General features: G+C 47.8%; 1 protein-coding gene across 1 annotated transcript in view; it reads right to left on the reverse strand.

The window, feature by feature from the left end:
• TMPRSS9 (transmembrane serine protease 9) overlaps nucleotides 1-9,209 on the reverse strand; it is a 50,853-nt gene extending 41,644 nt beyond the window's left edge. The window contains exon 1 of the mRNA XM_077332346.1: nucleotides 9,006-9,209. The gene's annotated coding sequence lies outside the window, so the exon portion shown is untranslated. The remainder of the gene's footprint in view (nucleotides 1-9,005) is intronic.
• Between the last annotated feature and the right edge of the window lie 4,964 nt (nucleotides 9,210-14,173).

The raw sequence follows: 14,173 nt of genomic DNA on the forward strand, positions 1-14,173 counted from the left end.
ATGTGAAAGTTAAAAATAGGCTCTAGGGATTATTCGTTTATTCATTTAGAAAACTTTAAATGCTGCCTCTCCAGGCATCAGCTCAAGGCAGCTCTTGAAGGTTTTTTGTTTTAAAAAATCTCAAAGAACAATTAAATAACAATCTTCAAAAGCAACCACAATAAAAAATACCAGTATTATATTGTCACAAGAGCCTGCCAGGGGACCTAAGAATGTCACAAATTTTCCTCTAGCAGCCTGAAATTATATCCATAAAACAACCAGGCCAGAAATGTAAAAACAGTTAAAAAGACATCTCATCTTTTATTGAAATGCCTGGTGAAAAAGAACTGTTTCGGCCTGGCACAGTAACGCAGGCGCCAGAAAAACCCCAAAGGGGACAGTCCAAGGCCACAGACCCCAAGCCCGTCTACGGTTGGCACCCACCTCAACTTCCAGGTGGGAGCACAGAAAAGATGGTTTAGGAAGAGGATCGTAACTGATGGGCTGGAGAATAAAGAAGGGAACCATCCCACAAGTGCCCTGGCCTCAAGCTCAAAACTTCCCCCTACCAAAAAAAATCTCCCTCCTGAGTCACATTGTTATGAAATTGTAGAATAGCTGTGTTAGAGAGCTGCAGCAACACTGACACCCTCTCCTGAGGACTTAACATGGATTTGGAATTAACTAGCCTAGCAAAACTAGAGCAAAGTCAGTTGTAATTTTTTCCCCTTTTCTGTATTACATTAGCAGGGATGTGATACCAGAGAGCACAGGTGCACAATATGAAGCCCCCAGGTGCCATGGCAACTGGCAAGAAATTCCCAGGTGCCCATCAAGTATCTTTGGGAAGTGGGTGGGCCCAGCAAGACTTTAGATAAGCTGTGCGGAGCTTTAAAAATATTGCTTTAGCAGCCACAGCTGCCACCATAGCACACGAATTATCACTAAAGGTAAGCTAGAGCAGTCTTTTTGTAGCTGGCTCCGCCTCTGGCAGCAGCCATTTTCTAGCAGCCATTTTGGGATGCACGGACCACACTGTGTCAGAATTCCAAAGGTGCCTCCAGGTGCAAAAAGGTTGGGAACTCCTGCTATAGAGTCTAGCTTCTGAAAGGGAACTGATCTCTGAAGTCTAGAGATCATTTTGGGAATATTCCAGATCCCAGACTGGTCACTCTATGGAGACACAGGGGGTAAGAGACCTGATAACTGGCATTGTGCTGATGCTGCAACATCACTTTGGGCATGAACCCAGAAGAGATGTGGTTAACATTCTAGGATCCATCCAAAACTCTGTGGTTTTAACTATGGAGTTTCAGTTGACTCCTAGATTGTCATTCTGACATGGTGATTTCACTTTTGCGTTCACACCAAAAATGATGCTGTGGTGTTGGCACAACACCCCCCCCCCCAATTTTGCCCCCACTGCTGTACCAAGTGGGAACAGTGAGACCTGAAAGGGAAGGTCTCCAGCTGTAACTCTAGCCTTAAAAGGCTTTTGTTAAAATAATTCTTCAGTTATTAAGGGGCTGTAAGACTCTTTATTTTTACTGTTTTTTATTATTTTGAGGGGGGAGTTGGTTTTTATACCCTGCTTTTCCCTACATGAAGAAGTCTCAAAGCGGCTTACAATCTCCTTCCCTTCCTCTCCCCACAACGGACACTCTGTGGGGTAAGTGGGACTGAGAGAGCCCTGACAGAACTTCTGTGAGAACAGCTCTAGCAGGACTGTGACTAGCCCAAGGTGACCCAGCTGGCTGCATGTGGAGGAGGAGCAGGGAATCAAACCTGGCTTGTCAGATTAGAAGCCGCGACTCTTAACCAACCTACCAAGCTGGCTCTTGCAAAACAAAAACAAAAAAAACAGCTAAACAACGGACTCGGAAAAAAAGAATATTCCCTCCAAATTCTAGCACATTAGAGCACTTGGGTACTAAGCCATTACGGAAAAATTAACACCCCAATTAACACTAACCGGGATCCGGTCAAACCAGATACATTTCAAAGAAAATGGTGTCCTTTCATTACGGACATGAACAGAGATTTGAGTGTCTCATGGCCTCCCTGGAGTCCAAACCCCTTTTGGCCAGACTTGATTACCAGACGATTATATGACTTGCAGTTTTCTTTTGTGTGTCGCCTTGTAATGATAAACCCTGGAACGACTTTGCACGACTCTCTCTGTCTCTCTGGTTTTGTCCGTTCCAATGCCCCTTTCACTTCCTTGCGGTTGCTCAGAAAATCACCCCTCCAAAAGAAATGACAGTAAATCAAGATTTCCCCCCCCTGATTTACAAAGCTCTGCAGTGCCGAAATCATAATATTAGAATACAAGGTTATTCCAATTTTGTATTTCTTAAGGAAATGACAAAGGTACAAAATGCAAAGAGTAAAACAAACCACTCTAAACGTTCCCTTGGTGTGCCAATCTCGTGCTCTCTTTCTCTTGTCATATGCTTGCCAGCTGTGGACCCAGCCCATAGTGACACAAGATCCAGAGCTTGGGTTGAGATGCTTGGGGGGGGGTACTCTTTGGCATTATACCATGCTGAGGGCCCCCACCCCCAAAACCCTGCCCTCCCTAGGCTCCACCACCGAAATCTCCAGGTATTTCTCAGCCCAGAGTTAGCAGTCGAGCCAGGAGTTTATGCCTGAGCCGATAGCATGAAACAACCTGAGCTCCTGCACTATATCCTCCCTAGCCTTCTCATTGGGTTACCCCTTCACTTGGTTGGCGGGCTTGGAGGGACCACGCAGGCCATCTAGTCCAATCTCCTGCTCAATGCAGGATCAGCTTAAAGCATAAGTCTCTGTCCAGCTGCTGATTGAAGACTGCCACTGAGTGTGATCGCATCCTCTCCTTAGGCAGTCGATTCCACTACCGAACTACTCTGACCGTGAAACGTTTTTTCCTGATATCTAGCCAATATCATTCTCCACATAGTTTACACCCATTACTCTCTATCCGATCCTCTGGTGCCAACAGGACCCTCTCCTCTAAGACTCAGTGGTCCCCTACTTTTTATTACCGGGCACTGGTCAACACTTGACAATTTTACTGAGGCCTGGGGGGGGGGTGTAGTCTTTTGTCGAAGAACGTTGCCGCCTGAGCCCCTGCTCCACTTGCTTTCCCACCGGCGCCCCTGACTTCCCACCGCCCTCTGGGGGCGCTGCCAGCAGCAGCTGCACAGTGGCACGTCAAGGGGGAGCCCCAGCCATGGCGGCCGCCGGAGAGCACCAAAGGTGAGCTGGTGGCAGAGTAGCAGGGAACCCCATGAGGCAGCAGCCAGGGAGAAGGAGGAGGAGGAGGAGCCGCAGCCCAGTACCGACTGATCTATGGACCGGTACCAGTCTCCGAACCGGGGGTTGGGGACCACTGTGACAGCCTTTCAAATACTTAAAGAGAGCCATCATGTCCCCTCTCAACCTCCTCTTCTCCAAGCTGAATATTCCCAAGTCGCCCAGCCTTTCCTCACAGGGCTTGGTTCTAACCCATTGGTCACGATAACCTCTTTTCTTTGCCCGGAAAGGAAGAAGATTGCTCTAGTGATGTATCCGTCTGGCTTAAAAAATGGTGGCTTTTGGGGTTTTAGCCTTGCTCTGATGTCCAGAGCAGCGATTCTGTGCCATTCAAAAGAAATACAGGCTACACGGGCTCCTCAGTGCTCCTTGAGGCAATGATCAGCCTCTCATCCAAGCAATCGCATGGAACTGCTTGATTTCTGCAGGATGCTATGAGGAGGGAAAGAAAGGCAGTGGGAGGGGGAAGCCTGACAAATACAATAACAAACTAGAGGCAAAGAGAGACACTCCCTGCCATCAAACACGGGAGGAAGGCACCTCTTGGGGAGGCGGATGTTCCATTTTGTCTGAGCAAGCGCATTAAAGTCCTGCTCACACCCCCTGGCAAAGGCATTTCTGTCTTGTCACACCAAAAGAAAGCATCTTTGGACGTAGTTACAAATTGAGAACCGGGGCTTGGGTGGGGTGGAATCGGGCAAGGGATTCAGAGCACCAGAGCCGATTCGGGAGGGGGGGAGGCATCTGGGCAACCTGTCCAGGAGGCTGCTCTGCAAAGCAGCAGCCCCTGGTAAGGGAGAGTGGGAAAGGTCAGCCTCCCCAAGGGAGAGGCTCACCTGTCCGAAAGGCCGTTTTGAGAAACCTCAGCGTCCACTTTCAGCCCTTGCAAGAGATAGCGGCCAAGTGGTTCGGCTAACAATGACAGAAGTGACTCTATTCCTCGGTGGGGTTGGTAGTGACCTGGTTACATTTCAATGAGAGAACTTTGGCTCTCCTGTTTTGTTTCCGAATTTCCCCACTCCACATACCTCACCAAGCCACCGGCCTTAGCTTTGAGCCGTCAAGGATAAGTGGCCATGAAATACAGAGCAACCTGGGGCAGCTCTGGGCAGGGCACAGCGGCAAGCAACGTAAGATTGGCCTTCATCAGCTGGCCATCTCCTGCTCTGCTGCTCTTTTAGAAGGGCTGCCCATCTCCCCACTTTTCCCGGGTTATGGGTGCCCTCCTCCTTCCTTGTTCTATTGTGGCCTCAAATGAGGGCAAAACCTGTAGGCAGCGAAAGATGATCACAACGTGAAATCCACCTTGCTGGCTCAACAGTCTTGTGGTTTCAACAGGCTAACACAAAGACCGTGCTTACAAGATACCTCCCCCCCCAAAAAAAAAGGGTATTGGTGTTTAATCTTTATTGGAGAGGGTGGTCATTAGGGTTGCCAGCCTCCAGGTGGGACCTGGGGATACCCTGGAATTACAGCTCATCTCCAGATTACAGAGATCAGTTCGCCTGGAGAAGACGGATGCTTTGGAGGGTGGACTCTGTGGCATTGTATCCCACTGTGGTCTCTGTCCTCCCCAGGCTCCATTCCCAAATCTCCCAGGGTCTCTGGCAACCCTCATAGCCATCTCAGTCTGCAGAAGAGCAGTTTAATTTCAGTCCAGTAGCACCTTAGGGCAGGGGTAGTCAACCTGTGGTCCTCCAGGTGTTCATAGACTACAATTCCCATGAGCCCCTTAGGGGCTCATGGGAATTGTAGTCCATGAACATCTGGAGGACCACAGGTTGACTACCCCTGCCTTAGGGTATCATTTGAGTTTTGCAATGCAGCTGTATCTCTCCGTGTTAAGCACTCACAACTGGATGGCTTTCTCTCAGCCTCAGTCACCCTGTCTCTAAAACGGCACAATTAACTTTCTTATCATCGTAAGCAAAGATATTTTAGATATTTTCAAATAAGTGTCAGATAGCTCAGCCACCACATTTTCCTGGGCTTCTGCAAGATCTCCAGATTCAAGATTTCTGCGCTTCCCATCTCTAGGAGCAAAAGATTCTACCCGCAGATCAATCCACATAAAAGCCTCAAGTTAAAAAGTGATTTGCCCAAGGTCGGCTCTGTGTTGCCTGTTATTCCACTCCCAACGCACTGAAATCCTACTTCAGGGGAACACGGATTACAAGAACTACAGCCAAACCTGATCCGTTCTCACAGTGGGAGAGAAAACGCAGAAACAAAGCCAGGCCTCTCGGGAGACCGGACAGGCATGCATTTGAGCAAAATGGACTGCTTTCTTTTGAGGTTGTTGTTGACCAGTTCCCCGTGTGGTGGATGCAACCTGCGAGGAAGTGAACACAGCATGATACATCCTCAGACAAGGCTCCATTTTGCAGAATTCAGGAAATACTTAACAGCTTTTCAGAAAGGGGAAGGGGTCAATTTCCCGCCGGAGTTTTTCCACAAAGCTTTGAACTGCACACCTCTGCAGCCCTTTGCTCTCCAAACCTATAAAACAGGGACATCCTCAATGTCGTGACTCTGCTTCGCAACCAGGCTACAGGGAGATGAGAAAATACTTCCAGGGATGATGTATAGGAGCGTGAAATAATATTTTTTAATTATTGTTCTGTAAAGAAAAGCTTAGTGCACCAAACTGTTTCGTAAAAGAAGGCCTAGAAAACTTATTCCTGTTCTTCAATGTATTTTGGAATGTTACCAAGGCTGATATGTTCTATTCTCAAGGCCAGACACAATTGTTTATATCATGCCATTGTTTATGTTACCAGAAAATTGAGAAAGAATGGGAAATTACCTTTTGTAAACTTTTCCCGGTGACTTAGCATAATGGCAATGGGGGGTCCTGTGGGACGTGCAAAGGGGTGGAGACCCCAGTTTATTGGTTTGACCTGAAAAGCATCACCTTTCCCTGCCTTCAATGGAATATTATAAAATCACATGTAATCCTTTGTTCGACACACAGGCTTTTTTGGGACAACCTCCCCTGTGTCATTTTGTTCTGCTGCAGTTGAATAAAATTATTAAAAGGTTTTCCAGTCTAGTGGTCACTCTGTTTGGGTGCTGCACACTAGGCAAATGATTCCAAAATGCCCAGACCAGGCCCTGGGCTATCAGGGATGCAAAGGCTTGGATGCTATTAGGGGGAATTTCCTTGGCTGCAAGGCTGTAGGGATACCATCCTCCTACCAACGCTGCTGTGACAGGACAAGGCAGACACCCAAATCCCTGGAAGGCATCTCAAGAGCAACTATTAATCCTAAAAACTTCATAAACACCCATGATGTGCCTAGGATTGTCAACCTCCAGGGGGTGGGCTGGAGATCTCCTGGGATTACAACTGACAGAGGAGACTGAAGTCTGAGTTCCAATGTCATGGAAGCTTGCCAGGTGACACTAGCCTACCTCACAGGGTTGTTATGAAGATTTATGTATGTATGTATGTATGTATGTATGTATGTATGTATGTATGTATGTATTTATTTATTTATTTATTTATATACCGCCCTCCCTGGGGGCTCAGGGCAGTTTACATAATAACATAAGAACAATACATGGAACAAGACAGGAGAATGCCACTTTGGGTGCCCATAGGGGAGAATGATGGGGTACAAAAGGAGTTAGTTAACTGATTAATTAAATCTCCCTTCCCAAGCCTAAATCTGTGGAATTGCTATTGAAACTTGTTGGTGACCTTGGGCCTGTCACTCTCTCTCAGCCTAACCTCCCTCAAGGGTTTTTTGTTAGTATTAAATAAAGAGGAGAATGGTATATTGGCTTTGGGTACGCATTAAGGTAGAAATGTGGAGGGGAAATGAATAGATAATTTACATGAAAGACAACTGGTGAGTACAAGGTTTGAGAAACTATGTCAAGAACAGCCAATTGGCGTCTGAAATGTGGATTCAGTAGAGTTATTTGAGGTCATAGTGACTGAGAAAAACTCTGTCCAAACTTCTGACCTCCCTCAGTATATGTAACTGCTGATTCTGTGGCTTTATGAGACTCACACCTTAAGAGTTCCGCGTCAACTCTTCCTTTTCCCTTTTCCCTTTTAAATTAAGATCTACGTTTAAAAAGACTAATGAAGGGATTCACAACAAGCCTTGACCCCCCCCCAGCTTTCCCCATTAGATTTCCCAGTGCCAGTTTCCTTCACCTATCTATCTGAGCGAATGGCCTATGACTCATGAAAGGTCATATTGTAATAAATATTGCTAGTCTTTTATTCATATCATAGAGAACAATCTCCTAGGGGCAGAGGCTGGAATGTTTGTTGACCCAATGCTTGGTGTAGTGCTTAAGAGCTGTGGCCTCTAACCTGAAGAACCGGATTTGATTTCCCCACTCCTTCACATGCAGCCAGCTGGGTGACCTTGGGCCTTTCACAGTTCTCTCAGAGCTCTCTCAGCCCCAACTACCTCAAAGGGTGCCTATTGTGGGGAGAAGAAGGGAAAGTGATTGTCACCCATCCGGGAGGACGCCAGGATCAGCATGAGAGGTTGGAAGTCTACAGAAGAACGGGGAATAATTGTTTTGAGGAACAGAGGTGTCCTTAGAATGTTAATGGAGCTCTACAAGAAACTGGAAACCAGGAGGAACGAGATTCAGTTTCCTCCCAAGTGTGAGGCAAACTCTGGGGTCAGTTGAGGACTCAATTCAAGTGTTTCCAGTTGAAAGAAAACAACAAGCAGAGGAAACTTTTGCAACCACACAAGAAAAACCCATGCCCACCCAATTTTCCGGTTCTTGCTAGATCAGAAACTAAACATCCCACCCATCAGCTTAAAAGGAAAATCGAGGATTTGTGTGCAACTTTTTCCTCTTTGCATTCATTCAAATTGTAGTTATATTCCTAAAGATCTTCACCAGGAAGAAACGTCTTTTGGGTGGGTGAGGGGCTGAAACTGAAATACTGGATTCAAGCATGCCTTTCCCCCCCAAGTTCAGCCCTCCCAAACCAAGTTCAGCCCTCCCAAACCTAAAACTGCCAGATGAAACCCCAAGAATCCTAATTTTAAATGCCAGAGAATGTTGGAGATGCAGGCACAGAATCTGAGAATGCGAGACCCTGAATAATTTGACTACAGTTTTACTTCCTAAAGCTCTCTCCCTGCCCGGAGGGAGCTGTGGGCACATTTTATAGAGAAAAAATTCACTTTTGTTTGTCATGAAGTTGCCTTGGCAAATGCCCCTCTTTGCATGCCCAAGTTGTGCGCCATATTCATTTGGAAACGCAAGAGAGACAAGTAGGGTGAGCATCACCTCCCCAGAAGACTCTCCAATCCCCCTGACCCATAAGGGATGGTTCTCCTGCCATCCCCGACCTGGACTCACCTGTTGGCTCCGCAGCAGTCCGGCCTGCGCCTTTTAGAAAAGCCCTTTCATGCCACCCTGGAGAGTCTCCATCAGCTCCCCTCCTGACTGCACTCAGCTGTGCGAGCAGAGGGAATGTTTTGTTGAGCTGAGAGGGTGGGAGGAGGCATGTAGGGAAGCTTAAAGGTACAGGGAGGACGGACAAAAATGCACCTGGAAAAGCTCCTATATTTGCCCAGGAAGACACTGCAGCTCCGTGGTACACAAACAGGTGAAAGAGCGGAGGCCTGAGGACTGGAGGGCGGCCATATTCCCTGGAGAAACCAGTGCAGGAGACACATGCTGCCTAGACTGGACACAATTGCTTTCGCAAGCCCTTTGGGTCTGTCTTTGACACAAACCTGGCATGCACGTTCTCCCCTCCCGCTTCCGTAGACAGGGCAAGCCGCACAGGCCTGTGGGGCCAGGGCCAAACATGGCCCAATTCTTGGCATGCTGGAACACAGGGGGTCAGGATGCATCTACTGTTCTGTCTGGAAGCCTCTTGGAAGTATCCAAATTGCTGCCCCTCCTTCTCCTGGCTGAGTTGGAAAGAGGCCCGATTCTTCTTGTATTCCTACCGAAAGAGGGAGGAGAAGAAAGCCTTTCAGTCTACAGTTGAAATCCTACGTATGCTTCCTTGAGAGTAAAGCCCCATCAAAGGAGAATAACTTTGAATATATAGAGAGAGGATTAGGCAGCATCCTGCTCTTTTTCTCTGGTCTACAAGCCAAAGTTCTCCAAACTGTGGTCAAGGGGAATTGGGTTTACCTGCCAACATTTCACAGACAGAAAAATGGATGCTCCTAGGGCTGGGGTCTGATGTTACTCTGGTTCTGATTATTAACATGCCAAAATCAGGATGCAGAACAAACCCAGGTTTTATGTACTAGAAGCAGGTTTGTTTAGTAGCACCTTGAACACCACCAAGAATTCTAGGGTATAAGCTTTGTCAGGTAGAAAGCAGGAAAGTGAGCAAGGTTCCTGTGAGGTAAGTTAGGCTGAGAGAGAGAGAGAGAAACTGGTCCAAACTATTCGATGAGAACAGCTCTAAGAGAACTGTGACTAGCCCAAAGTCAACCAGCTGGATGCATGTGGAGGTAAAGTGTGGAATCAAGCCCTTTTCTCCAGATCAGAGGCTGCCACTTTTAACCACTGTACCATAGAGGGTGAACTCTATTCTGTAACCCCCCTGAGATCCCTGTCCTCCCCATGCCCCATCCCAAAATCTCCAGGGGTTTCAGAACCTGGAGCTGGCAGCCCTAGAAGTGAGGTGGAAGAGGCTTCCCACTGCTGAAAAACAGGCATACTCAGGGAAGTGTATTCCAGCTATCTCAAGATCCATATCCCTTTGATTTCTTCAGAACACTAGAGATGCCCTGCTGGATCAGGCTAGTTGTCTATCAAGTCCAGCATTCTGTTTCACACAGTAGAAAACTATGGTGACAGTGTGTGCTACCCATTGCCAAGCCTTTTTGCCGCCTTCTTGGAGTCGTCAACCAGCCAGGTTACAGAACGCAAGGTGGAACAGGGCTTTCAAGGCAAAGCTGAGTGGTATGGGTGGCCTGAGCTTTACAGGTAAAGGTAAAGGTATCCTCTGTGCAAGCACCGAGTCATGTCTGACCCTTGGGGTGATGCCCTCCAGCGTTTTCTTGGCAGACTCAATACGGGGTGGTTTGCCATTCCCTTCCCCAGTCATTACCGTTTTACCCCCCCCAGCAAGCTGGGTACTCATCTTACCGACCTCGGAAGGATGGAAGGCTGAGTCAACCTTGAGCCGGCTGCTAGGATCAAACTCCCAGCCTCACAGTCAGAGCTTCCGCCAGCATGTCGGCTGCCTTACCACTCTGTGCCACAAGAGGCTCTTGTGGCCTGAGCTTTACTGAGTAGCAAAGCACCTAGAACGTCCAAAATGCTATTATGGAGGATAAAAACAAGAGGGGGCGGACAGAAGGAACCAGGGAGACCAAAACAGTGTTGCTATTGTCTTTTTTGCACGAAACAGACAGGACAAAAGGCAGTAGATGGTGCCTCTTGAGGCAGGAAGAACAGGATGGGTCTGAGGGAAAATGCCCTGAGGGTGATAGCGGCAGACAAGCAGGTTGGAGGGCTGCACAGAAAGAGGTGGGGGCGCATGTGGCCAGCAGGCCTCAGGCTGGAGACCCCTGCGCTAGACCAGTGGTCCCCAACCCCCGGTCCGGGGACCAGTGCCGGTTCGTGGATCAGTCGGTACCGGGCCGCGGCTCCTCCCCGGCTGCTGCCTCGGGGGCTGCCCTGCCACTCTGCCGCCAGCTCATCTTTGGTGCTCTCCAGCTGCTGCCATGGCTGGGGCTCCCCCTTGGCGTGGCACTGCACAGCTGCTGCTGGCAGCACCCCCCAGCCGACGGTGGGAAGTCAGGGGCACCGGTGGGAAAGCAAGCGGAGCAGGGGCTCAGGCAGCAGCGGTGACGTCCCTTAGCAAAAGACTACCCCCCCCGGGCCTCAGTAAAATTGTCAAGTGTTGACTGGTCCCCGGTGATAAAAAGGTTGGAGACCACTGCGCTAGACAATGGAGCTCCCAATCATGTGCGGAAATAAAATGGGAAACAGACCGCAATTAAGAGAAAGATAGCAGATGGAAAGTTAACTGTGGAGTGCATTATGAACGTCGTCTCCACCAGAGTCTATGAAAAAGCATGAAGCCACCAGATGAACAGGACCTTGCAGTGGAAGATATAGCTCAGTTCACAGGGCAAGAGTCCCACAAGGCTAATTGCTTCCAAGGACTGACTTGCCGACAGGCCAACTCTACAGCAGCTGTGCATCATCCGAAGTATTGTGGTTATTCAATAAAATGCTCTCCTCTGGGGATTTTCCCGGCAATATCTTCCCTGGAGAGGGGAAAAGAGAATTGCAAGAATTTGGAAACGACTCAATGAAAATGTCTACCTGCAAAATCCGGCTCTTATGCTGTCAAATTAATATTTAAGGCTTGCCAAGCTTTGTGCTGTACATCTATCAAGAGCTTATCACCACTCTTGGCAACAGCCTTGCACACTAAATCATTCAACACAGGATGAACGCTGGGATACACTCCGACTGCCCTTATTTACTCGGTCCCGTGCCCTCTCAAATCCTTGTTTGGTCGTTCTTAAGGATTTACAGGAGGAGGGAGCCTGTTCAAAGCTCGTTTGCATGAGAATAGCCCAGTTCCCATGAGCTGGGTGGAAAGATACATCTTGCCTTTCCATGCATGTACAGGAATAGACATACATGCCCATAAACTTTAATGTACCACGCAGGGCATCATCTTCCATTTTAATACATCGCTGGGGTACGGCATCATAACACGAGGTATGTATGCGGTGCTGAGTATTTCACATCCATTATCTTGTAAGCCTCACAACAACCTTATGAGGTAGGTCAGAGACGCACACATACAAAGTTACTGGCCTGAGGTCAGAACAAAGTTTGAGTCCAGGGCACCCTTTAAGACTAATGAAGTTTTATTCAAGGTATATGCTTTTGTGTGCACATGAAAGCTTATAGCTTGAATAAAAGTTCAATGAGCTTAAAAATGCCACTGGACTCAAACTTTGTTCTGCTGCTTCAGCCCAACACGGCTACCCACCTGAGCTTAAGGTCAGACATCAGGTTTTGTGGCTGTGTGGGATTTGTGACCTGGGCCCTCCAGATGCTAACCTAGCAGTCAAACTACTATGCTATACTAGCTCTACATGATGCCTCCCATTTGCTAAAGGTAATAGGGGTGCTAGTAATCCCCTGGCCACTAGCAGGGAATAGGGGTTAGGGTTGCCAGATCCAGGTTGGGAAACTCCTGGAGATTGGGGGATGGAGTTTGGGGAGGACAGGGAACCCAATGGGGTCCCATACCACTGAGTCCACTCTTCAAAGCATCCCTTTGCTCCAGGGGAACTTATCTCTGTAGTCTGGAGATGATCTGTAATTCCAAGGGAATTACACCTGGAAGCTGGCACTGCTAAGGTAAGCATGATTAGATCCAGTCAGTGGCTTCACAGGGTGACCAAACTGTGGCTCTCCAGATGTCTATGGACTACAATTACCATAAGCCCCTGATAGCACGGCAGAGGGTCATGTTAATGGTAGTCCATGGACATCTGGAGAGCAACAGTTGACCACCCCTAAGGCTCTCCAGATGTCCATGGACTACAATTACCATGAGCCCCTGCCAGGACAGTTTGCCCCCCCCCCCGCTCTAGAAGAAAAACTGCAGTCTTTTAAATCAACAGAGGATAGTTGGTTGAAGAGTATCCAAGAATCAGTGCTTTTTACTACTACTACTACTACTACTACTATTATTATTATTATTACATTGGTGTAGTGGTTAGGAGTGCGGACTTATAATTTGGCGAACCGGGTTTCATTCCCCACTCCCCCCCATGCAGCCAGCTGGGTGACCTTGGGCTCGCCACAGCACTGATAAAGCTGTTCTGACAAAGCAGTAATATCAGAGTTCTCTCAACCTCACCTACCTCACAGGGTGTCTGTTTTGGGGAGAGGAAAGAGAAGGCGACTGTAAGCCGCTTTGAGACTCCTTCGGGTAGAGAAAAGCGACATATAAGAACCAACTCTTCTTCTTCTTCAGTAATATCAGGGCTCTTTCTGCCTCACCTCCCTCACAGGGAGAGAGGAAAGGGAAGGTGAATGAGACTCCTTCAGGTAGAGAAAAGTGGCATATAAGAACCAACTCTAATAATAATAGTATCCTGTCCTCAGCCAGTACAGGCTTAAGGTGACTTATGAAATATCATCTGCAATAAAAAAGCCATAAAATACTAAAAAATAATCCAACAGCTATTTTTAAAAAATCTGTAATGTGCCACAACTAAGCACAAACTAAAGTCCCAGCAGAGTGCTAAAAACCATGGGCAGCCTAAAACACTGCGAAACCATAAAAAAACCAGCCAACTAATTAAAGACAACCACCGTGGCCAGATGGGTCTGAGACTCTGAACCCTGTTTTGAGAACAGTGCGGCTGTGAGTATGTCCTGATTTTCACTAATGAAATGGCAGACAGAGTGCAACGCTGCTGTAGCCATACAGAAGGGGAGGCTGCTGGTTCTAGGAGCAAAAGAGCTGAAAAAGCAAGAACCAAACAGAGGAAGGTGTGGCAACACAGAAACTCGGAGTTTGAAGGGACCCCCAAGAATCATCTAATCTAACCCCTATGCAATGCAAGAAATTCACAGCTCCCCACTCACACACACAGCCCCTGTGACCTTGGGACTGGCCCTGGAACTCACATACGTCATCCGACTGGTGGTTGTTTTATAGTTTATTCACAGATGAGTGAGTCTGGAAGCGTGATGTAGTGGTTAAAGTGCCAGACTGGGATCTGGGAAACCCAGGTTCAGATCCCCACTCTGTAATGTAAGTTTGCCGGGTCACAGACTTGCAGCCTAACCTACCTTGCAGGGTTGTTGTGAGGATTAAATGGAGGAAAGGGGAATTACATAAGCCACTTTCGGGAGAATAGTGGAATAGAAATAAAACCATAAAAGATGGGCA

Source organism: Paroedura picta, chromosome 4 (assembly GCF_049243985.1).
Source record: "Paroedura picta isolate Pp20150507F chromosome 4, Ppicta_v3.0, whole genome shotgun sequence".
In the NCBI taxonomy this organism is placed as follows: Eukaryota; Metazoa; Chordata; class Lepidosauria; order Squamata; family Gekkonidae; genus Paroedura; species Paroedura picta.